Source organism: Chlorocebus sabaeus, chromosome 21 (genome assembly GCF_047675955.1).
Source record: "Chlorocebus sabaeus isolate Y175 chromosome 21, mChlSab1.0.hap1, whole genome shotgun sequence".
NCBI lineage: Eukaryota > Metazoa > Chordata > Mammalia > Primates > Cercopithecidae > Chlorocebus > Chlorocebus sabaeus.
In genome coordinates, this window is record NC_132924.1 from 27,899,062 (window position 1) to 27,924,700 (window position 25,639).

The 25,639-nt window shown below is 40.9% G+C and overlaps 1 long non-coding RNA gene across 2 annotated transcripts in view; it reads right to left on the reverse strand.

Moving 5' to 3' along the window:
* The window catches only part of LOC103226240 (uncharacterized), an 86,076-nt gene that overhangs the window by 48,771 nt on the left and 11,666 nt on the right, over positions 1 to 25,639 (reverse strand). The window contains exons 2-3 of one of the 2 annotated variants that reach the window (XR_012090056.1): positions 4,663 to 4,733; positions 1,259 to 1,357 (exon numbers count right to left, since the gene is read on the reverse strand). The exons of the other annotated variant lie outside the window; for it this stretch is intronic. This is a non-coding gene — a long non-coding RNA (uncharacterized lncRNA). The remainder of the gene's footprint in view (positions 1 to 1,258; positions 1,358 to 4,662; positions 4,734 to 25,639) is intronic. 2 annotated transcript variants of the gene reach the window in all.

Here is a 25,639-nt window from a genome sequence, read left to right on the forward strand (position 1 = left end):
AACTATCCTAGTCACCTAGGCTGCAGGGTAGGTGGCAGGGAAGTGGTTTGTTGGAAATCCTCCTCTGAAGAAGTCATAACAAGCTGAGAGCTGAAGGATGAATAGGAATTAACTCTTGGATGGCATTAGGGGTCAATGATGTTCCAGAGAGAACAAGCTCAAGGCAAGAGGGATCACAATGCATGCAAGGAACCAAAAGAAACCCAGAGTGACTCCAACCTAAGGTGAATGGGCAAAAGCCATGCAAAGGATTTTATCCTTATTCAAAAAGTAGTGGGAACAACTGAAGAATTGTGTATGTGTGTGTATGTGTGTGTTGGACCCTATATATGTACCTTCAGATTCTATTCTCCTCAACCCTCTCCCAAACTCTTGACTGCCTACTCCTGGAGCACCCTGGATGATGCAGCCTCAGGAGCTGCCACCTCACCCTAGCCCCACCTGCATGCACATGGGCCACCAATGTGGGCTCCAGCATGGCCCTGGGTGCCCAGACCCAACCTTGCCATCCTATGGAGGCTGTGCCTCTTCCTGCCACTGGAGTTTCATCCTATCAGCTGTCGGAGGGACTGGGATCTGACTTCCATAGGGAATGCATCCATAGGAAATGGGAAAGACTCAACAAATAGGTTTTTCCACCCTGTTCTTCCTCCCTTTAGTGGAATATCAGAGGTTTAGTGGTTCCTTATGGCCTGTCTGGTAATATCCTATTGACCAAGCCACCAACCGAGTGTGTCTCTTTGTGGAGCTGTATCTGGCATCATAATCACGCCATCACTTCATATTTTTTCCCTTTGTCCCATAACTTAATTCTCTTCCACCTGACTCTTTGTCCACAGACCTCTAACAAAGCTTTATCATTTGAGCTTTGCCCTTATGTTCTGAAGAAACCATACGTAGAAGACCATATATGTAGGGTGTGTGTATGTATGTGTAACTGTACATAGAAGACCATATAGGTAGGGGTGTGTGTGTGTGTGTGTGTATGTATATCTGTGGCTGTATATACAGACGTGTTTGCACTGAGAGTGTTTGCTAAGGGAAGAAGTGTGGGGAACCATGATAATAAAGTCAGATTTGTGTTTGGTAAAGGTCACCGTGCACATGGTGAATGCAATGGCTGCTATGGGCAGTGGTGGTCGTCCAGGAGAGAGGGGATTACAACTTGACCTCCCTGTTGCCCCTTTTAGCATGTTAGGTATCCTAAGACAGCCATCACTCCTTCTGGAGGCTTCTCTTCTTTAGGTTAAATACTTACACTCTTTCACTTTACAACTGCTACGAGTTTTCTCAGCATCTTGTTTGCTCTCATCTGGACGTAGTTTAGCTTGTCAATATTCCTCTTAAAATGCGTTGCCTGGAACAAAATGTAATATTTCAGGTGTCCTTTGATCAGCTAGAGAAGAAACAATTGCCATTTTCTTTTTTCCAGACAGCACACTTCCACTAACATGACCTGGTACCGAGCCACTTTTCCATCTCAGCTGAGCTTTGAGTCTTTGATTCTCAACACTAGGTCTGTGCTCAGGGAGCACCTTGCTCATGCTCTGCTTGTATCCTAGTTACTATTATTTTTGTTGCTGTTGTTTTAACTGACATGTTGAGCCATGCATTCCTTCCAATTAAACTCCATCCTATTGTTTTTGACCCATCGCCCCAGCCTGTTGCAAATTTGAAAGGAGATACAGCGTAGCGGTTAAGAGCATGGACTCCAGAAATAAGGCAGTCCTGGCTTGAATCCTGGCTCCCTCTTTTATTAGGTTGTTATCTGTGGATATTGTTTAATTTCTCCAAGCCTAAATTTACTCATTGAGGAAAGTGATGTAAAAAGAGTACTGCTCTATTATTCAGTTCCTATCGAATAATAACGAACGTTCTCTCAAAATTTCAATAGTTTAAAGCTAACACAAGGGATTGTTGCATATAGCTTTAAGGTTTAAGCAGCACATATTTATTTTACACTCATGGGTCTGCAGATTGGGGTGGGATTCTGGTGTTCTAGGCTGAACTCAGGCTTCCAGGTGCATTCAGGTCTGCTCTACCTGAAAATCCATGCTGATACCAAGGGCAAAGGGCTACAACTACCTGGGGCTTGCTCTTCTTATAGAGATCATAGTAGTGAAAGAAGCCAGGTCAAATGCCCAGAACTCGCATAAGCTGCTCCTGCAAAGTCGGCTGACAGTTCATTGCTTTCTAATTTCCCTTCACTGCCTTTCATGGGACTATTGTGAAGAATACTTCAGTCATGTCAACAAAGGGCTTAGCACAGGGCCTGGCTCAAAGCAACCATGCAGCAAATGTCAGCAGTTGCCACTGTTAGTCCCAAACCTGTCATCCAACATACTCTTGATCTTTCACATATTTGAGTCATTCATAGCCATATGTGTCCTCTTTAACAAGACAAATTCTTCGCAGTTGACATGATTCATCACAGCCTAATGCAGAAAAGGGGCTAGATCTCTAATTCTGCCAGGAGTTTAGGGAAACAAGTGGTGAGTGATGAAAAACAACTACATAACACCAAATAGGCAAAGCCTAAATTAGGTAACTATGCCTCGCTTAGGCTTCCGTGGTATTGGAGACCATTTCTTATAGGAGTGGGATGTGTGTATAGGGAAAGGAGTGAACCTTTGAAAGTTGAAGAGTAATTCAAGAGAATTTTGCCATTAACAGATTTTTTTAAAAAAGCTTGCCAAACATCACCTAGATAATCTTTTACCGACTGGAACAAAGGAGAAGACTGGAAAACAGGCAGGGAAGAAAAGGGAATTTATCTCTAGACTAAAGTGAGCTTTCTCTCACCAGCTTACTTTTGAGGGATTCTCTTAATGTAAGCTCTCCTGGATGGCTCCATAGAAATGCTTGTGAGAGGAGAGCACTTTTTCAACACAACCTTACACTCTTGTATTTATATATAAAAAGCAATGCATAAACATATGAAAAAGTACGCTCTGTCATTAGTCATCCAGAAAATGTAAATTAAGACCCCAATGAGGTACTGCTACGCACCCACCAGACTGGCTAAAATAAGAAAAGGTTGACAATACCAAATAAAGACAAGGATGTGAAGCAACTGGAATTTTCAAACACATCCCTGTGGGGGTGCAAATTTACACAGCCACTTTAGAAAACTGTTTAAAGTAACTCTTAAATCTGAATATACAAATACCCTATAATTTAACAATTCTACTTTTAAGTGTACACCTCACTAAAACGCTTACATGTGTGTACCAAATAACATGTGCAAGAATTTTCAAAAGAGCATTATTCATGATAACCCCAAACTTAGGTTTTTCCCATTTAGGAAAAGCCTAAATATCTATCAAAGTAGAGCAGTGTTGGATACTATCCTCAGTACCTGGTGATGGGAATCATTCATACCCCAATCACAGTATCATATGATATACCCAGGTAACAAATCTGCACATGTACCCTCTAAATCTAAAGTAAAAGTTGAAAAAGTAAAACAAACAAAAAACACACACAAAACAAATATAGAATGGTAAGTATGTGATATACCATGTATTATACTATGTAGAAATAAAATTAAGAAAACATTGCTATATGCAAAAACAAAGGGAAATTTCAAAAATACAATATTGAGCCAAATAAATTAGATGTAAAAGGCTGCATTGTATATGTTTCTATTTATATAAAGCTTAAAAACAGGTAAGACAATTTCTTTTGTTAGGAGGGGTAGTAATAACCTATGGAGATGAGAGAGGGATAGGGACTGTCAGAAGGCATAAGGACATTCTATTTCTTGACCTAGATGGTAGCTGTGTAACTATAGTGCACTGAATAGTGTCTACCCAGAATCTTGGAATGTGGGCTTATTTGGAAAAAAGTCTTTGCAAATGTAATCAAGATGGGGTCATCCTGGATTAGGACAAGCCCTAAATCCAATGATGAATGTCCTAATAAGAGACAGAAAAGAAAAAGGCACAGGGAGATACAGAAAGGAGAAGTTCATGTGAAAACTCAAGTGAAAACAGAAGCAGAGACTAAAGTTATGCTTCCACAAGCCAAGGAACACCAGAAGCCACCAGAAGCTGGAAGAGACAAGAAAGGGTTTTTCTCTTAGGCCTTCAGAAGTAGGCTAGCCCAGCCAAGATCTAGAGACTTTGGACTTTTGGTCTCCAGAATATGAGATAATAAATTTCTGTTGTTTTAAGTCATTCCTTGTTTGAGGTAATTTGTTACAACAGCTCTAGGAAACCAGTACAGGTTTTGGTCCTGGAAAATGGGGTATTGATGTAACAAAAAACTAAAAAAATGTGGAAGTGGCCTTGGAATTGGCTAAAAGGCAGAAGCTAGCAGAATTTTGAGGCACCTGATAGAAAAGATGTAGGTTAACCTGCAGAGATGGTTGACAGAGATATGGACTTTAAAGGGCATTCTGTTGAGGAGTTAGAAAGAAGAGAAGGGCAGGCAAGAGAATGGTTCTATCATCTTAGAGAACATATATATCATCAAAAATAGAATCTTAAAAGAAATACAAGTGGTAAAGGCACTTCTGGTGAGGTCTCAGAAGGAAATGTGGAATATGTTTTTGAAAACGGGGAAAGTTATGCCTGTTATAAAGTGGGAAAACCTTGGCTGAATTTAGTTCTAACATTGAGTGTAAGGAAGAATGTATAAGCCATGAAGTTAAATATTTACCTGAGGAGATTTCCAAGCAAAGTGTGGAAGGTGCAGCCTGGCTTTTCCTTGCTGCTGCTTGTAGTACAACACTAGAGGAAAGAGATAAACTGAGGAAAGAACTGCTAATCAACAAATAACTAGCACTTGATAATTTTAGAATTATTGGCCTATCCAGGTTGCAAAAGATGCTAAAATTATGAAACTAATACAGTGGTTTTGCTCACTTTGTGGTTATACATCAAGCTGGCACTTACAAGTTACATTATTTTCTACATGTGTGTTATACTTAAAAGTTTTCTTCAAGCAATAAAGCTTATGGTTGAAAAACTAGAAAATGTATATACAACAACAAGAAAATTAAAAAATTATCCATATTTGCAATATTCAGAAACAATCCATTAAAATTTTATTATATATGCACCTAGATTTTCTTCCATCTTTTAATATTTCTACATGTATTTTCACCAAAGTGGGATCTTATTATGCATTCTGATTTATAGGCTACTTTTTTCTCTTAACAATGTATTTGTTAAGAGATAGCTTTCTAATAAGTATACTCCTATAAGAATATTCTTAAGATCTAGAAGACAGTGAGTGCTTTACAGGTTTACACAAGTTTCACAGTAGCACAGTTTATTCTTTTTATTTTATTTGCATGTTCCTTTTAAAAGTTGTCAAGAAGTACAGAAGTTAATAAATAAAAAGAAAGTCTTACTTAGCAGTAATTTGTTTAAATTTGCATTTATTTGATTAGAAGCAAGGTTAAACACGTTTTTATATTTTATTGACCATTTATATTTCTTCTCTATGAATTGCCAATTTTTAGCCTTTGCCCCTTTGTTTCAATTGTAGTGTTAATTTTTTTCTTATAGGCTCATAGTGATTCTTTACATATTGAATATATTAATCTTTTGTTTGTTTCATATGTTACAAATAACTTTTCTCAGTTTTGCCATTTGCTTTTCAATTCTGTTTATGATACCTTTGATGTATAATTTCATATTTATGTAGTTACATATCCAAATGTGTTTTTTATGGTTTTTGCCTTCAGTTTATGGCTAAAAGACCTCCCACATATCCAGATTATATAAATAGTTAACTAAGATTTCGTCCAGTACTTTTGTGGCATATTTTATCTTTTCAATTTTTTATCTTCTCAGGATTTGTTTTATTGGTGAGAGGTAAAAGATTGACTTGATTTTTTAAATCAAAATTACATTAGCTTCATTTAGTGGATAAATGAAGCTAATCATTTCACATTTAAAAAATCATTTTTCACTACTAAAAAGAAATATATCCTTGTATTTAGGGTTGTCTTATTTCATTGTTCTATCTATTCTGATAAAATTTCTCCATATTTATTTGAATGTAACTTTACAATTTAATATCTAGTTAGTGTACATTTCCCTTCAATTCCTTCCTTTTTAATATTTTTTGCTATTCATGTGCATCTATTCCTACAGATAAATTTTAGAAGTTACAAAAATAAACTCATTTGCACCTCAATTTGCAACTCCATTAAATGTGTAGATTAATTTTGAGAACTGCTATCTTTACAATAAGTATAGGGTATTCAGGCAGAGAAACAGTAAGAAACACAACTATGCGACTAAAGAAAAGTATTCCTGTAGAATTCTGTAGAAGCAGAGACGCAGATTACCCTGGATCACTAGGTTGTAGTCAAATTGCATTTAGACTATCTTGGAAGCAGTACAAAGAATTTTTAAGGAAAATTAATCTCGCAAACACGCATGTCCTAATGAAACTGGAGAAGTACAGGAGGCCAGATACTGATGGGGGCTCCTGGAATAGTTTGGAGGCAAAAGAAATAAAATATTGGGCAACAATATAGTTTGACCAAAAAAATGTGCTTAATTCAAATTAATTTACTTTCATTTTTGGGGAGTGTTTGGTAGAGCATGTTTGATATACTTACATGCACACAAATAAATATAGTATGTATGACACATGCCATTGATCATACCACTTATGATTGTTCTAGAATCCTTTGAAAGAGTGAAAAGTCACTGCAACCAGACTAGTGGTGACACAGGCCTTCTTGCTTTGAGGAACCCTGTCACCACACATTTCTGAGTTTGAAAAATGAAATCAGTAACAAGGTCCATGTATTGGGAGCCTGTGGGTGGTATGCTATAGTATGATAAGATCTTTGTAGATATTATCACTAAAATAAGTCTCAGCATTTCTATTATATAGATGAGCAAACAGGGCTTAGAGAGGTTACATAACTTGTCTAAGGAATGGAATAAGTACCCAAACCCAGGTCTGCCTAATACCAAAGCCCTTATTCTCCCTGACCTCAACCATGTAGCTCTAATCAAAGTCAATGGGAATTAAAGAAGAATTAAAATGGTTGGATGTATACATGATGAACCACTATGAAAGCCACTGTTGCGAACTTTAACAGGTGGAGAGGCGCTAGCTCAACATTGATTAAGAGAAGGCTTTTACCATGATTATGTTTTTCTCTTATTTTTCATGTTGTTCCAAAACAAAAGAACAAAGGGTCAGTCCAAGTTCATGGCAGGTAAATTTAGAAAAAGAAAAAAAAAAAAAAAAGAAAATTGTTTTGCCCCCAGCATGGAGCCCGACTATAGAATTTCATATCACAAAACACTGCAGAGTCAAATATCAGGGCTGCAGTTTTTAAAGGCATTTTGGTTAATTTAATGATCAGCAATAATGCTAGCTGTTGACTGGGCTAAGATTAGAGTAACCAAATCCCATGCCTCAGGGCTTCAGCTAACTTCCACAGAGGCCAGAGAGGAGAGCTTTCTTTCTCTCCTGCTTTCACCATCTGCCACATAACCTTCTGGACGGAGGTCCTGCATGTCCTTCCACTGTCCCGTGAGGCTCTAGGTCTCCAGCACGACCAGCATGTCACTGACAACTCATCTGACCAAAGCAGCAAATGTCAGTCCCCACAGAAAAAGCTAATCCAGTCACTGAAGGGTTACCCAGTCCAATCCCCCACCACAAAGTGAAAACAGAGCAGGGTCTTTGTTTATTGATTTGCCTAGGACCCTCTGAATGGCAAAGGAAGAAAAAAATAACACAGCACAAAATAAATGTTCGATTTTTTTATGTAAACAAGATCAAGACCAACTTGGCTGTACAAAGCAATTCTTTGCATGTAAAGCAAAAAATAGCTCCCCTGAGGAGGAAGGAACCCAAGCCCCACTCCACTCTCCCTCCTCTCCACCCTTCCCCCAGCCATTTTCAGTAAGGACTGCTTTTCTGCCAATGAATGTCTTATTCAGGGTCCCTGTGCGGGAGTCACTGCAGGCAATGAGTTCACCCCCACCCCACCTTTCTATCCAAAATGTTTTCTGATCAAGATAAAGGATACGGAGCCTAGGCTGAAAGTCAGTATTATTGCCAATTATCTCCGTAAAAAAGAAAAACTTTTATCCAAAAATCTCAGTCTCCTGTTTCTTTCTGTGGGGCTCTGACCAGTCCCAAACTGCTTTTATGTGGGTTTAGAAGTGGACTAAGGGGAGGCTTTTTTTGAAAACCCAAATTCGTTTTGTCAAATACCCAGATGGTGGATGGCAATTTGGATGCAAGTCCTTTAAACAAGGGTCTCAAAAACTTAGTCCACCTTTTGGGACCAAGGAAATTAATCCTAAATTCTTGTTTAATCCTTATTTATGCCAAACTCAGTGACTTCAGTGAAACATCTGCCAATTTAGATCACATGACTCGGCCTCATTAGCCAGGATATCTATGGATAGGAACATTTTAAGGAAAACAAGAACCTAAACGAACCTTCACCCCAAACTCAAAGCCAACACAAACGAAAACGCTCACATTTTAGATCTGATTTCCTGTGGAAAACGAGGCTACTTTCACTTTCATATAGGTCTCATTTTCTTAGTGCATTCAAAATGAAGCCTGAATAAATCTCTTTGGAAAAACTCATTCCCTTAGAGTCCAGTGACACAGAGCGAACTGGGCCTTGGGTATTTGGGGGAAACGATATGTATGATACCCTTCTAAAACTCCGTGTAGGGAAGTTTTGATTGATGTTCCCACATTTATTGGGGTACTCAGGGAACACAAAGAAAGTAGAAAAAGGGATTCTTACGCTTTACTTACTGATGCTTCTCTGACTGAGAACCCAAATCCTGGCAGGTAGGCCCTGAGAACATAATGCCAACTGATTAATCACACAGATGTAAGAATGTTCTTCCTGAATTTACTCAATGAGCCAGTGACCTATCCTCCATGAGAACACTGGGAGCACCCATAAGAACTAAGCAGAACCCATGGTGGTATTGGCACTGTCTTTCCTTCCTGATTGCTCATGGTTTCATCCCTTGATAAGGAACACCCCAGGAACTGAGTGGCCTGGACATACAGGGTAGGAGGGGACAGAGGCACATTCTCTCCTAATTAGCCCTTCTTTTCCTCAACCTTCCTGGTGCTCAGGAAAGAGGCAGGTGTGAGGAACACAGGAGTTAGTCTTATAGGTTCACACGAAAATTCCTGGTACCCCAGCCTTTAGTAAACTCATGGCACCTCAACTCTTCTATCTAGTGATGAGATTCATGTAATAAAATGAGTGATACAAGAAAATCAACAGAAATGTGTGTTGTTTACCTACTTGTTCACATAGGATATATTTATAGTCCACCTCATTCTACAAAGGATCTGAGGTGGAATGATTGCTCAATCTCAAAGGTTCAATGAAACTCTTCCAGAGGGTTATTATCTTGACTCAAAGTAGAGGTTGCAAAAAACAAAGGACAAAATCAGGAAATCAATCAACACCAACATGCCAACAAGCTCCACTAGTTACATGTCCCAGGATGGAAAATGCTCTGGTGGAATAAAAGTATTCTGTTTTGGTATTCCTGTCCTACAACAAACTGTACCTACCACAGACCAGTGCTCCTTTTGATTCACTGTGATGTCTGACTTAACCACAAGGAGCAAAATATCTGCAAGGCCAACTACATTCAAGTTTTACCAAAGGAAAATGAACTATGGTACACTGGGCATGGGAGGAGGAAATTACTATCAAGGGACATATGATGTCTACCAATTTACTACCAAAAAAGCTACAAGTCCCTAAAATAATTCCTAGGATACAGGGCAATTCTTAGAAAAAGTCTGAATTTTAGACTCTTTAAAAATAGGCTATTTTTAGAGCAGTTTTAGATTTATAACAAAATTGAGCAGAATGTAGAGAAAATTTCTATATATCCCTTTCCCCCACAGATGCACAGCCGCCACAAAATGGTACATCTGTTAAAAATGATGAACCTACCTTGACACACCATCACCCAAAGTCCATAGTTTACATTATGGTTTACTCTTAGTGCTGCATGTGTTATGGGTTTTGACAAGTGTGTAATGACATATATCTATCATTGTAGTATCATACAGAAAGTTTCACTGCTCTAAAAAATCTTCTGTGTACTGACTATTCATTCCTTTCTTCCCCTGACCCCTGGCAACTATTGATCTTTTCATTATCTCCACAGTTTTGCCTTTTTCAAAATATCATATAGTTGGAACCATATGGCCTTTTCAAAATAGCTTCTCTTCCTTAGTAATATGCATTTAAGTTTCCCCATATGTTTTCCTGGCTTGATAGTTCATTTCAGAGCTGAATACTATTCCATTGTCTAGATGTATCACAGTTTGGTTATCCTTTCATCTACTGTATTAGTCCGTTTTCACACTGCTGTAAAGAAATACCCAAGACTGGGTAATTTATAATGGAAAGAGGTTTAATTGACTCACAGTTCCACATGGCTAGGGAGGCCTCAGGAAATTACAATCATGGTGGAAGGGGAAGCACACACGTCTTTCTTCACATGGCAGCAGGAGAAAGAAGAGTAGCGAAGGGGGAAAATCCCCTTATAAAACCATCATATCTAGTGAAAACTCCCTCACATGAGAACAGCATGGGGGAAACCACCTCCATGATCCAATCACCTCCCACCAGGTATCCCCCTAGACATGTGGGGATTATGGGGACTACATTTCAACATGAAATTTGGGTAGGGACAGAAAGCCCAACCATATCACCTACTAAAGGATATCTTTGTTATTTCCAAGTTTTAGCAATTATGAATAAAGCTGCTATAGACAACCATGTGCAAGTTATTGTGTCAACGTCAGTTTTTAATTCATTTGGGTTAACAGCAAGGATCATATGGTAAGAGCATGTTCTGTTTAGCAAGAAACTGCCAAATTTTTACCATAGTGGTTGTACCATTTTGCATTCCCGCCAGCAATAAATGAGACTTCCTGTTGCTCCACATCCTTGCCAGCATTCGGTGTTTCAAGCATTTGGTATTTTTGCCATCCTTATAAGTGTACAGTAGTATCTCATTGTTGTCTGGAGACTTTTTAAGCATTCATTACATTTCTTAATTACAAAGCCATCCACTAATGCAAACTGAGTTAGCCAAAGGAAGTTGATATTTAAGGAGATAGATACCCCCTAAGCTCAGGAACAGCACTAGATATTCCTTATTCCTATTTTACAGACAAGAAAACAGAGCTTCAATTATGTTGGTTCATTTTCCAGGTCACACAGGTCAGGAGGTGAGGCCCGGATTTGTACTCAGGTCTATCTTTCTCCAAAGGCCATGCTTCTCCCACCATATTAATCAAAGCAGAAGGGAAGTGAACTTACTTATGAGTGGCCACATGGGGCAGGCCAGGCCTTGTGAGTTTACAACCTTGAATACATTCTCTTATTTAACCCTCATAGTAAAGCTAACTGTGACATTATTGTCCCTATCTAAAATGAATGAGAACGATGGAGCTCAGAAAGGTTAGATTCTTCCTGGGCTAGGAATTGACCATTTGGTTGTTAGACCATGAGGGAAAATAGAAGATGGGGGCTTGGTGGAAGGGACTGGGGTGCTGAGATTGGGGGATGAAGACCCTCAGGAGGTCCATGGAAGAGACGACTTATAAACTAGTCTGGGAGAATTTTTACCTGTTGACAATCTGTGTGACCGCATCAGCTAATGCCAGCTCTGAGGGGCCCTGACACAATTTGCTGATGAATTAGATGCAGCGGGGTGGTGGGCAAAAAAGAGAGGAATAATGTATAACATAGGCTTTGGCTTTAGCAACCGGGTAGATAGTGATGCCATTTCTTGAGACAAGAAAGACTGCAGGAGATGTGCTTTGAGGGATAAAATCAGAATTCCAAAGCTATGCCGTTAGTTAACAGTAGAGTACTGTTTATGCTCAGATTTCAGCACTAAGTCAGAGAGAAAAGTTTGCAAAGAAGAATAAGGCATTATTCCTGGTCAGCTTTAATGCAGCAGTCATGCCCCTAATAAGCCATAATACAAGGCAGAACAAGAGAGGTGGCTAGAGAGAAGAACTTGAAGGCTGTTCTAAATCCTTAGTTTTCTGTATACTCATTGGCCAATTAAGCAACCACACAAATCAATGCTTCACTATAAACCTTAAAATTGAAATCTCGACTTCAAGTCCAGGCCTAAGATATTGTAGAGGAGAGAATACAGTAAGAGCTCCAGAGAGGACAGCCTTCCATACTTGAGCATCTTGTTTGCTTGGCATGGCCCCAAATTGCATGAGAATCATTTATTTGTCTTTAGCCATCTGCCTCATGAGCTTTTCTTAGTTTATGTGATAGGAAGGGAGGGAATGTGGTCTTGTGTTTTGCATCATAGGTTTCTGGCTTTGCAGCAAACTCAGTGAGTGATCTAGGGTAAGAAGTGGAACGTCACTAGAATGTGAATCTACAGTTATCTGCCTTGGTTCATGTGTATTAAAAAGAATAAGAATATACTGCACCATTTTGCAAAACATCAACAACTTCAAACAGCTCTGTAGACACTTATGCAGAAACTGAAGTCCCATTTGAGAGAGAGTCTTGTCCTTATTTACAAATGACCTGAAAACTCCCCAAGATATGTTCTGAAGAACCACTTAGACAAAGGCCATGCACCCAGTCCTTAAGCCCAGAAATTTTGTCTCCAAGTACAGAGGCAGCAGTGGTAGGGAAAGAGTTTTTGCCAATTATTGGCTGCCTGCATAGAAAAGATGGTCTTGGCTGGACGCAGTGGCTCACTTCTGCAATCCCAGCACTTTGGGAGGCTGAGGCAGGTGGATCACCTGAGGTCGAGAGTTCGAGACCAACCTGACCAACATGGAGAAACCCCGTCTCTATTAAAAATACAAAATTAGCTGGGTGTAGTGGCACATGCCTGTAATCCCAGCTACTTGAGAGGCTGAGGCAGTAGAATCGCTTGAACCCGGGAGGAGGAGGTTGTGATGAGCCGAGATTGTGCCATTGTAATACAGCCTGGGCAACAAGAGCGAAACTCCATCTCAAAAAGAAAAGAAAAAAGAAAAGAAAAGATGGTCTTTACAGAGAATTTGATTATTTATTTAATCAGGGACAGGGAATAGCCTTGAAGATATTTAGCGGAAAGCACTTTTTAATGATGACAATTGTGACTCTACTACATGGCCAGTGCAGTAAAAGATGCTCTCTCTGCTAATTCACATTACAATCCCACAGGCAGAGTAAGACTGTACCCTTACTTTAGATATGAAGAGACTGGGTTAAGGAACTTGCCAGAGATCTTACAGCAAGTAGAAGAGCCAAGATGTGAGCATGAGTGCCAAGCTGCTCAACCCCCACATTCAGCCACGTTTCTACTGCCCCACACTGCAGAAGGTAGATTATGCTTTTCCTCAAAGATCAAGTTCACTTACCCTCCAGTGACCTCCTCTGTGAAGAGAAGGCTGCTTTAGGTGATCTCTGAGGACCCCGTGAACTCTAGCACTGCCAAATCTTATTGTGATTTTTAAGCCAAGATGGGGACGGTTTCACAACACAGCATAGGAGGAGAAACCTGCCTTTATAGCTCCTCCTTCCATGTAACACTGAATTTACTGCCTTGATTTTCCCATTTCAAAAAATAGATCTGAACCAAGCACACCACTTATTTCTCTTCAAATATGTATCATGTTGCTGACAGATACATATTTATAATACATTTTAAAATAAAGATAAATAATAATGCCATGAGAAAAAGCAGGGGGTAAACAATGTTGCCAGATTTAATAAGGGTTTCACTTTTTTTTTTTTTGAAATGGAGTTTCACTCTTGTCTCCCAGACTGGAGAGCAATGGCACAACCTTGGCTCACTGCAACCTCCACCTCCTGGGTTCAAGCAATCCTCCTGCCTCAGCCTCCTGAGTAGCTGGGATTACAGGTGTGCACCACCACACCCAGCAAATTTTTGTCTCTTTGGTAGAGATGGGGTTTCACCATGTTGGTTAGGCTAGTCATGAACTCCTGACCTCAGGTGATCCACCCACTTTGGCCTCCCAAAGTGTTGGGATTACAGGCGTGAGCCACCATGCCCAGTTGGGGTTTCACTTTTCTTTTAAAGGATTATTTTTAAAAGGCTGGTCCCTATGTACTAAGCAGAGAAATGTCATCTGAGTCAAGGGATGAGAAATGGGTTCTCACAAAGGCAACACACAGTCAGCTCAAGGGCAGCCTCATGTCTCACAGCCTCACAAGCTGTGACTTCCCACCTTTGAAGTATGGAAGCTAAGGACTCACTGGATCCCCATAGGCAGAGTGGTGCCAGGAGTGTTCATAGTGACAACTGAAATTCAATGTAGATCGACCATTTTATCTGTGCCAGCAGCATGAAAAACTTTAGGAGGATGGCTAAGATATAATTCTTGCCTAAGAGCTCATGGTTTTGTCTGGTGATCTTTGACTCTGTTTCCATGGCAACACACTTGACTAATGACTTTCATATCCCTGGCACGGTAGCATAAAGTGCTCAGTTACACCTAATTCGCATTCTGGAGCTGTATCTCCACCACTTTCTCTCTCGCTGACTCTAGCTCTCTCTTGTCTTTGTTTTCTTGCTCTCTTTCTCATTTGTCTAATGTTTAAATACGAAAAACAAAGCCAGCATATCTCACTCACAGTAAGAGTGACCTAGCAATGATCTTAGTTTCCCTTAATTTGTAATAAAGAAGAAATGTGTTTGAAAATGTTCGTACTGTATTACTAGTAGCCAGTGACCTGTAACCACCTCCTATTGTCTTGACACGCCAGTGTGTGGAGCATCACAGGAAGCTGAGAATCACTGGTCTTGTGGGAACTGAGCCTCAAGTTCAGGCTGTCGCCTCCTGCCGGGCAGGTTGTGTACCGCATGACTCCAGAGGGCGCCACTCACACAGTCTATGATGGGGGGAAGGAGCCCCCACCCCAGAGTTATGTAATCAGGTAGTCTTATCCAAGCTGGACTTTAGGCCCAGCTTAACAACTTCCTACACACCCGCTTTGACCAGACTAAGCTTCCATATCACAGCATTCCGTCTGGTCAAACTACATGGACTCTTTTCTGCAAGGGAGTTTTTAACCTGACTTCTGACTTCATAGGGAAGAAGAGAAAAGCAGGAAGGTTGCTTTTACAATAATCAGCTTTTAAGACGACTTGGTTTCTCATGAACCTGGGATCTTTAATGTGGAGGAAAATTCAGCTCCAGAGAGAGGAGAACGAATAGTGAGAAGCAGGTCTCCACCTCTTGCTTTCTGTTGTCAAACAGATCCCCAAAACCTAAGTCCGATCACATGGGAATGACCCTATGCCAGTGCATCTGCAGATGTTGGAGACATGGGGACCCTGAAGTGGGGGCAGTGCCAGAAGCCCATTCCAGGAACAGGAAGTAGTTGCATCCCTGCTCTAGTGACAGTGGGTGATGTGGACAATAGCTGGCTCCAACAGGCTGAGAGGGATGAGGGATATCTTGACTTTGTCAGGGGCTCTCCTATCCATGAAGCCTCCTTTCCTGATAATGTGTTAGAGGGTTTATCAACGGAGTGCATCGGGCTGTCCTGTGAGAATGCCTCCCATTCCCCCCATAAATGAGCCCAGATGTTTTGGGCCATCTCTTTGACATAGCTTCGTTGGAGTTTCCATACAGAAAAAGGCTGCTTCCTGGCTGAGAAAACTTCCCAGCCATCATGGCTGCTTCCATGTTCCCGACAAGCTGCTCCAAAAGTTATTTCAAGATGGAAGGAGCAGAAAGATGGATTAGCTCTGTCAATGGGGAGTCCTGAAATCCTGCCATTCACTGAGCAAAGAAGCGTGTGCCTGCCATGGGTGGCTGATAAGGGAAGTAGACACAGGATAAACTTCAGCCCAGCCAGCTGACAAAGCTCAAATGCAGTTTGAAAGAAAACAGCGACTCCTGGGCCTCTGGTTTTTCAAAGCAAAGACTGTGTGCTTTATTCGATTACCAGGTTGTTACCATCAGCAGAAAGCTTGCAATTCTGAGTTGCTGCTGCCTTCTGCAGAGAAGATAGGACCAAAAAGTATATCTTATAAGACAGTTTACTTGTAAGGAACCAGAAGCACAAGTTGCTACAAGAAATGGTCAGTCATCTCCTATGCCCCACGTCTCTGCCCCTCACCCCAAACCATAAACTCTTGTTCATTTTAAAGAGCAGAGCAGGGTTTTTACATAATGGACTTCCTAATGCATATCTCAGAATTGGGTAACTGCTAATGCTTACTGGAGAGTTCAGTGTGTGCTTAATAAGAACATTAAGAACTTCACATGCATTACCTCATTGAATCTTCACAACAGGCTGCTGTAATAACACAGCATTTGCAGATGAGGAAGCCAAGATGCAGCGAGGTGAGGTGCTTTGCCTAAGGTCACACAGCAGACAGGTGGTAGCTCTGGGAAAATGCTACCAGGCTGGTCCTCTTCTGTTAAGTGCACTCCTTCTCTTGCCTTTTCTTACAAAAAAAAAATGTCGTATTTACAGCTTGCAAAGGCTTTAGAATCTCTTGCCTGCATCACAGATTTGGAGAAGCACAACTTGCATGTGCTTCCATGCAATAAAATAATAACCAGACACTAATAATTACCATGATTCCTTTCAGAAATCCCTGTGTCTGTGTTTGTCCCTTTTGGAAACATTGTCCAGTTTGCTTGTTCCTATCTTATCTTGGTTAATTGAGCCAGATTTTACTTTTTCCTGGCTCCTTGAAGCTCTCCCCGGCTAGATAAGCCTCAAGGGTTCTCTCTCCTTGCCATTAGTCACAATTTCCTAATGTTGAGCTTCTGCCAGGAAGACAGAGGAGGCAGCTCCAAACGCAAATGATTAGTTTGTGTGTGGGACTTTGGCAAAGTGTTGGTCACTTACAAAGGCTACGCACGATTGGCTCAAGGACAGCTCCATGTCATTTTCCATCACACTGGAAAAAAAAAGTCTCCGTTAAAGTTGCTTCAAAACAGCCAGTTCCTTAACTTCTGTGGTGATAACTGGGCAGACATCTGAAGCCAGTCTACTGGATCTCCACAGACTTCTGGCCCATCCAAGGCAATGCACGCAGCTGTTTCCTAAAAAGAACTGAGGGTCCATTAGGAAAAGTCGGCCAACCATACCGAGATTTGGCCAATGAAACATGTTAATCTTATGCCATTTCTTTAGCAAATATTCTCTACCTTGCAATGCAAGGTCCAGAACCAGAATACAAAACTGCACGGAAAACTGAATGAAAACTGTTATTGAAGACAGCAGTTTTGAATTATTTAAGTATGTTTCTCAAGTGACCATTATTTTTAACAGCCCATAGAAACACAACATTTTTGTTAATGGCTTTCTCCTTATCTCTGTAATAATAAATACCTTATTTCTGTATGCGTTCATTCAATAAGTACATCATTGAACCCTTACCGTGCACTTGCAAGACAATATGGACACTGAACCCATTGAGGAGTCCACTGAGAGTGACACACAGTGTATCAGGAAAGACTGGCTAGAGTGTGCTACAGTAACAAACAATACCACCATCTCCTTGGCAAAAATTAGCGAAGGTTCTTGCTCATGCCACCCATGCACTGTGGATTGGGAGGGGCCTAGGCTGATGGAGCAGGGGCCATCTTTAACATTGCTAGTCACCATGCTAGAAGAAAAAAAATCTCTCACGAGTCTTGTATAGGCAATTGAATGTGCCATCCTGGAAATGACACTCATCTCTTCTGCTCTCAATTTGTTGCCCAGTACTGGTTTTTGGCCCCATCCAACCACAAGAAGCTCAGAAAGAGCAATTCTACCTTACAATTACATCAGGAAGATGCATCGACATTTGAAGAACAGCCCTAGTGAATACCACACACACATGAGCTGGTAATCATGATACAATGTGAAAAGTGCTCTCATAGAAAGATGGGAAAAAGAGGGAGCAATAAACTAACAAACTTCATGGAGTCATTACAAAAGGTACCCAGAGGCAGTGGTATTGAGTTTACTCCCGGAGGACAAAAAGGTGTTTTTCTGAAAATGCATATGGGCATTCTAAGAGAAAGAGTGTTGCAAAGGCAGGGAACATGAAAACACCTTTCATCTGAAGGCAGTGGAAGGAAACCCAGGGTGGCCAAAGCACCAAAGGTGAGAGGAGCAGAGAAAAGAGGGGCCTGTTGTGAAAGGCATTTGTCTTCTCAAAGAGTTCCAGTTCATCCTATAGACAACAGAGAGATAACATAAATTATCCTACAGGCGACAGTCACACAGAGGGGCACCAGGAATATGTTTGTTTTTCAGGAAGATAACACAGAAGACACATGGAAGAGGAACTAGAAGAGAGAGGAAGGCCAGTAAGAAGCCATGGCTGTCATGGAGGTAAAGATAGTGAGGCCAGAGCCAGACGCTGCCAGGGGGTCTGAGATGTGAGCGGCATATCTGAGGAAGAACTGATAAAACTCTAATGTGGAATCTGGTGACAAGGGAAACCTTCAAGACCACCGCAAGGCTGCTAGCTTAAGAAATGAGGTAAATGCTGAACACCATCACCATTCCCCCAGGCAAGGATTCCGCTGGAGGATGCAGAGGTTTGAGGCAGGAAGATCATGAACTTAGGTTTGTACAGGTTGAATTTGCGGTGCCCCTGGAGATTCAGGTGGAGCTGTCCCTGGGAATGCAGGACCCAAGAGTCTTAAGTTCCTAACGCAATACAATTCGGGGATTGATGTAATTTGGGATTAACGTATATAGTTGGCAGTTGAGCCCTAGTCCTAATGACAGTACCTCTTGGACCAAACTGAAGGGACAGATGAAAACACATAGAAACATTCTGAAGTGTAACTTGGTTAGTCACCACCTTTATAAAACTAAATATAAGAAGCTCAGGACAAATAATTTGGGACTATCTCATCCGTTCAAATGCCCAGAGAAAACAACTTCTAAAATTTCCATTAACATCTACCCCCATCAGAGCAAAAATTTATACATCTGCTTCTCCTAAATTATCAACGTTTCCACAGGCAACATTGTGGAAAGTTGATAATTAGAACAAGCAGATGTATAAATTTCAGTCAGAACTGATTTCTTGTTTAACCTGAGGAAAGAATTTTGAAACTGAACTTCTAATGACAATTATAAGTAATCAATGCTATTTTTAAGGGACTAATCAAGTTTTCAAGATTTCAGCAAATTTGGGTGGCCATCCATAGGAATTTTCATTAAGCTAGAGTTTGTTCTTTAAATTTTTAATTAAATTGGCCTAAGTCAGCAATCAAGGTTTCCATGTTACTATGTAATGTATAGGGTAGCAAGTACAAGAAGCTCCCACCAGCTCCAAAAAAGATCATTCAGAAGGCTGGAGGGAGAAATCTGAACTCTCATTGTCAGCGATCCAAGAGATAAACAGAGCATTATAAGTCGTTCTGAAGTAACAGGATCAGGGTTTTTAAATAAATCATATTAATATGTGAATAAGACAAGCATTATTCTCTCTCTCAAAATTTAATAGAGCTTTTGTTTTTGCCAAGCAGGAAAGTGACTCTTGGGCTGTGCAGCTGGGGAATAAGTCACAGGCTTTCTGGTCTTGCCTCTCACATGCACCCACTTTCTAAGTTGCTAACCCTGACTCCCCAGGTCAGTCCACTTCTGCCAGGCAAACACAGACAGTTTCTGGTTGCAAGATATCCCCCAAGGCAGGGAAAACAAAACAAAACAAAAAAACAATTTCTTCTGGGATGCAGACAATCCAGGAATCGGTATAATCCACCGACCTTTCTAGGAAGTAATAGCGCAAAGAATAAACAGGTTAGATTCTAGAGGCTGTTTCAAAGTTTGATGGGTTTTTTTTTTCCTAAGCCTGAGGCACTGAGAAGGGTTCAAGCTTGTATTCTCCAGAAGCAAGTTGAGTCTGTCTTTTTGTATTTCAAAAACTAGACATACTTTTCTCTTCTTTGCTAATCTATGCTCTGAAAAGAAGTGGCTTTCAAACTTTTGGCAACTGACCCACGTTAAGAAATACATACATATTTCATTGACGCAGAAGTTTCTGCAACAATATTTGATTTTGCAGCATGAAACGCGGCCTGATATGTTCTAGTCTGTTCTATTTCATTTTAAAATGTCTGCTGGGTCATAAATGATTCATGACTCCCTAATTGATTTTGCCCCACAGTTTGATAAATACTGTGATCTAATATCTCTTCCCAAAACATACATTTAAACCTAGATTGGGCCAGGCGTGGTGGCTCATGCCAGTAATCCCAGCACTTTGGGATGCCAAGGTGGGTGGATCACCTGAGGTCGGGAGTTCAAGACCAGCCTGCCCAACATGGCCAAACCCCATCTCAACTAAAAATACAAAAATTAGCCGGGCATGGTGGCTCATGCCTGTAATCCCAGCTACTAGTGGGCTGAGGCAGGAGGACCACTCGAACCTGGAAGGTGGAGATTGCAGTGAACTGAGATTGTGCCACTGCTGTCCAGCCTGGGCTACAGAGCGAGACTCCCTCTCAAACAAACAAACAAAACAAACAAACAAACAAACAAAAAACCTACCTTGAAAAAAGCAAATAACGGTGGTAATGCTTGATGCTCTTGATGTGCTCTATACTATTGACTCTGGGTCATCAGTTCAGAACTGATCATTTCCTCCCTCCCACTGATGTTGAGTAGATTCCGATATGCCTCAACTCCGTGGAGCCATCTGTTGCTTTTGACCAAACTTTTATCACCAGCATGTTTGCCATATTTGGCCTTTACATTCTCTAACAAACCCCCTCTGGTGACTTGAGGTTACAAGGCATTTGGCTTTGCTAATTCTAGACCAGCACACTATCCAATAGAACTCTTAATAATAGAATTTTTTTTTTTTTGAGACAGAGTCTTGCTCTGTTGCCCAAGTTGGTGCGATTTTGGCTCACTGAAACCTCAGCCTCCCAGGTTCAAGCAATTCTCTTGCTTCAGTCTCCCGAGTAGCTGGGATTACAGGCACATGCCACCACACCGAGCTAATATTTTGTATTTTCAGTAGAGGTGGGGTTTCACCATGTTAGCCAGGATGGTCTCAGTCTCCTGACCTCATGATCCACCCACCTCTGCCTCCCAAAGTGCTGGGATTACAGGCGTGAGCCACTGTGCCCAGCCAATAATAGAACTCTTAATAAGCATAATACCTGATACTTTTTTGATCCTCTCCCTTCTCCCTCCCTCCAACCTCAAGTAGACCCTCACATCTATTGTTCCCTTCTTTGTGTCCATGTGTACTCAATGTTTAGCTCCTGCTTTTACATGACAGCATGTGGTATTTGATTTTCTGTTCCTATGTTATCTTACTTAGGATAATGGCCTCCAACTCCATTCATGTTGCTGCAAAGGATATGCTCTCATTCTTCTTTATGGCTACATAGTATTCCATGGTGTATATGTACCACATTTTCTTTATCCATTCTACCATTGAAGGGCATTTAAGCTGATTCCATGTCTTTGCTATTATGAATAGTGTTGCAATAAATATAATTTTTCATAATGGAAATGTTTGATATCTACACTGTCCAATATGGTGGCCACTAGCTACAAGTAGCTAATGAGCACTTGAAATGTGACTAGTGGGACCAAGGAAGTGAATTTTAAATTGTATTTAATTTTCATTACTTAAACTTAAATAACTACATGTTGTTAGTAGTTCTTATATTGAACAGTGAGCTTCTAAACAAATCCTTAAAATATTGTCTCCTTTCCTCAGTATACACCTCCCCTCTTATTACTTGTGATTAATTGTACTGGCATTACATTGACATGGCACTCCTCACACTTGGTGTGGTTCATCCTTTAAAACCATGCCTAGCAGCAAAGATTCAATCTATGTACACAACACTCTCCATTTTCCTGCTCTTTTCATTTTTCAAAGGAGTTTTTCTTTGTTTTATTTTCATCATGACTTCATCTTCCCAGGCCTTTCAATATCCTCTCAATGTCCACTTTTTTTTGGTGATTTGATGCTGTTTTCTTAATTTAAAAAAGGCTAAAAATGAATCACAGATTCAGTAAGTATGCTATAGACTACTTATATAAAAGAGATGGTTGAGACTGAAGTAATCTATCTCAAACGCCATTTGTCGGTGGTGAGTGAAGTGGATTTATTAAAACTTTAACTCTGGACTGTAGCTTGTTTGCATCTTATAAACTGGAAATGTGTATATTTTATATCTGAAATTGGAGAGTACATGATAGAGGAACTTCTCTACTCGAACAGAGTAATAAGCTGAGGAATTAATAAGTTGAGGAATAAGAAAAATTGTTAAGAAAGATACCTTCACCCTCTAGAGAGCTTTAGATTGACAGAGATAGACAAACTCAGGTAGAAGTAACTTCACTGTGAGGCAGACTCGCTATGAGATAAAACTGTCAGAGAGGTACACTCTTATTCAAGACAGTTTCAGAGAAGAAGAGCTCCGAGTTGTGAATGATGTGAGTATACAGGGCTTTGTAGAAGAGGCTAGGTCTTATAGATTAGCACGTATAAATATTTAAGGTCTAGGAAGAGCATTACAGGCTGGAAACTATACTTAAGGGAGATTTATAGAACATGAATGTGTGGCATGTTCAAATAAAGCTAAGTTTCTAGGGTCTCAATGTCCCTTGTGTCTAATTGAACCTGCATTTTAAGAAGATGTATTCCTCAACAAATATTTACTTTGGATGGTAAGATCAACAAAATAGTTTAGAGCAGGGAGATCAGCTTCTGGATTGATAAAATCCAGTCGAGAGATAACAATGATCTAAAAGAGGAGGTGGTAAACTATGGCCCTGAATCAGACTGGAAGAGTGTTTTTATAAATAAAGGTTTATTGGAACACAGACATGCCTATGCACTTACCTGTTGCCTATGGCTGCTTTCATGCTATACGGACGGAGTTGAATAGATGCAACAAAGGGAGTGTAACTCACAAAGCCTAAAATATTTACTATCTGGCCCTTTCAAGAAAAAGTTTGTTGGCTGGGCAGAGTGGGCTCACACCAGTAATCCCAACTCTTTGGAAGCCCAAGGCAGGAGGATTGCTTGAGGCTAGGAGTTGGAGATCAGACTGGGCAACACAGCAAGACCCTGTCTCTAAAAATAAATTTTTTTTAATTAAAAATTTTTAAAAAGAAAAAGAATGTTTGCTGACCTCTGGTCTCAACTGGAGCAATGGGAGTAGAAAAGGTGGAATACATATCAGGGAAACAGTGGCAGTGAAACCCACATGATTCACAGGCAGATAACATCATAGGATTGCTTTACAAGGAAGGTTGATGTCAAAATATCTCTAGGGTCTCTAGCCTGGAAAACAATTCCGTTAACTGAAATGGGGACAAGGAGAAGACAAGCTAGGAAAACAGGTAAAAGGTTACATGTTAGACATGTTGGGTTAGGCCCGTGTGGTACACCAACATGAAGATAAATGTGTCCAACACTACAGCAAACAAGAGAGGGCACAACTGAAGATGCAGGCTCATGGCTGTATGTCTAGAGTTGAGAGATGATAAGAGAGGAGAGGAGAAAACAGGAACAGGCCAGAAACGTGGAAGAAACATCTCCATAAGCAGCTGACAGAGAAAAGGAAACCAGTGAAGAATTCAACAGACAGGCAGGAGGAAGACTATGGCATCATGGAAGTAAGAGGAAGCAGCAAACATAAGGGACAGAAGATGGCCACCAGCGTGGAAAGCTGTCCTAAGAATGAGGAAGACTGCCGGGTGTGGTGGCTCATGCCTGTAATCCCAGCACTTTGGGAGGCCGAGGCTGGCGGATCATGAGGTCAGGAGATCAAGACCATCCTGGCTAATACGGTGAAACCCCGTCTCTACTAAAAATACAAAAAAATAACCGGGTGTGGTGGCAGGCACCTGTAGTCTCAGCTACTCTGGAGGCTGAGGCAGGAGAATGGCATGAACCTGGGAGGCGGGGCTTGCAGTGAACCGAGATTGTGCCACTGCACTCCAGTCTGGGCAACAGAGTGAGATTCCATCTCATAAAAAAGAAAAAAAAAAAAAAAAAAAAGAATGAGGAAGACCGAGAGGAGTTGACTCAACACATCAGAGCATCATTGCTGGCATGTAGGGACAGAATCCAAGGAATGAACAGAAGGACAGCAAGTCGTGACAGCAAATAAAGATGAATCCTTTGAGGTCTTTTGCTATCGAAGAAAGATAAGGCCAGCCGGGAGCCAGAAGGGGAAGCAGGTCTAAGGGGGCTTTCTTGAAAACAAGGTAGCTTTGCAGGAGCTGATTTCACACATCTGTCAGTAGATTCTGGCATGAGGACATTTCCCAGACTCTGCCTGGTTTACAAATTGCTCAGATGACTTTGTTTGCTCTTTTAATGCATACATCAGTATGATCATCTGAAAGGTTGATGCTTCCAGAGCCCAGGGACAAACCAACTGAAATGCTCCTTCTAACTCAGTGTAAAAAACTTCTTAAGTTTTCTAAAAGGGACCAATTCCTTTTCAAGATAAAAGTTTGTAAAAGGGCTTCATATCCTTTGCGTTCCAAAGGTGGGAAAAGTGCAGATAAAATCTGAGCGTTGGAGGAGAGGTTAGTATCTGGAGTCTGTGGCCTCCCCAAGCAGAAAATCCCCTCCTCCTAAGCCCAGGAGGTTTCCCTCCAGACTCAACTTTTTGGTGCCCAGGGTTCCAGCCCTCAAGAATGTGCCTCTTCCTCCATGCTGCCTTTGACTCCTCAATGTAACATTCAATTGCAGATGGCGTTACTTTAGAGGCAGAGGAATAGAAATTTAAAACTTCCAGGTTTGGAGCCAAGTCCTAGATGTAAACCAATGGTTTAAAGCAATGGTTGGTATCTATTTTGATCCCGGGGGACATTTGGCACGGTCTGGAGACATTTTTGGTTGCCAACAAATGTGTGTGGAGGTGCTACAAAACATCCTACAATACACAGCACAACCATCCCACAACAAAGAATTATCCAGCCTAAAATGTCAGTAGTTCCATCCAAACTGCTCTGAGCCACCTATCCTATTGAAAAAGGTGTCATACATTAATTTCCACTAAACTATTAAAGATTGATATTGTATAAATGTGTTTTTTGGGCTGCAGGGTGGGGGAAGGGTAATATTTACAGTTGCAGGTGCTTTTTTCCTCCTACCTGAAAGAATTTCTTATTTCCCCTTTCCTAACAAACCCTCTTTTCAGTTCAGGAAATCACCCATTGACAGCCACAAAGGGTAACTAGTGCATGGCACTATGCGCTTAGGGGTGAGAGGTGAAGCCAGCTGGGCTTCTAAGGTTGGGTGGGGACATGGAGAACTTTTCTGTCTAGCTAAAGGATTATAAACACACCAATCAGCACTCTGTGGCTAGCTAAAGGATTGTAAACGCACCAATCAGCAGTCTATAAAAACACACCAATCAGTGCTCTGTGTCTAGCTAAAGGATTGTAAACATGCCAATCAGCACTCTGAAAAAATGCACCAATCAGTGCTCTGTGTCTCTCTAAAGGATTGCAAATGCACCAATCAGCACTCTGTAAACTGGCCCAATCAGCACTCTGTAAAATGGACCAATCAGCACTCTGTAAAATTGACCAATCAGCAGGATGTGAGCAGGGCCAAATAAGGGAATAAAAGCTGGCCACCCTAGCCAGCCGTGGGCAACCCACTGCGGTCCGCTTCCACTCTGTGGA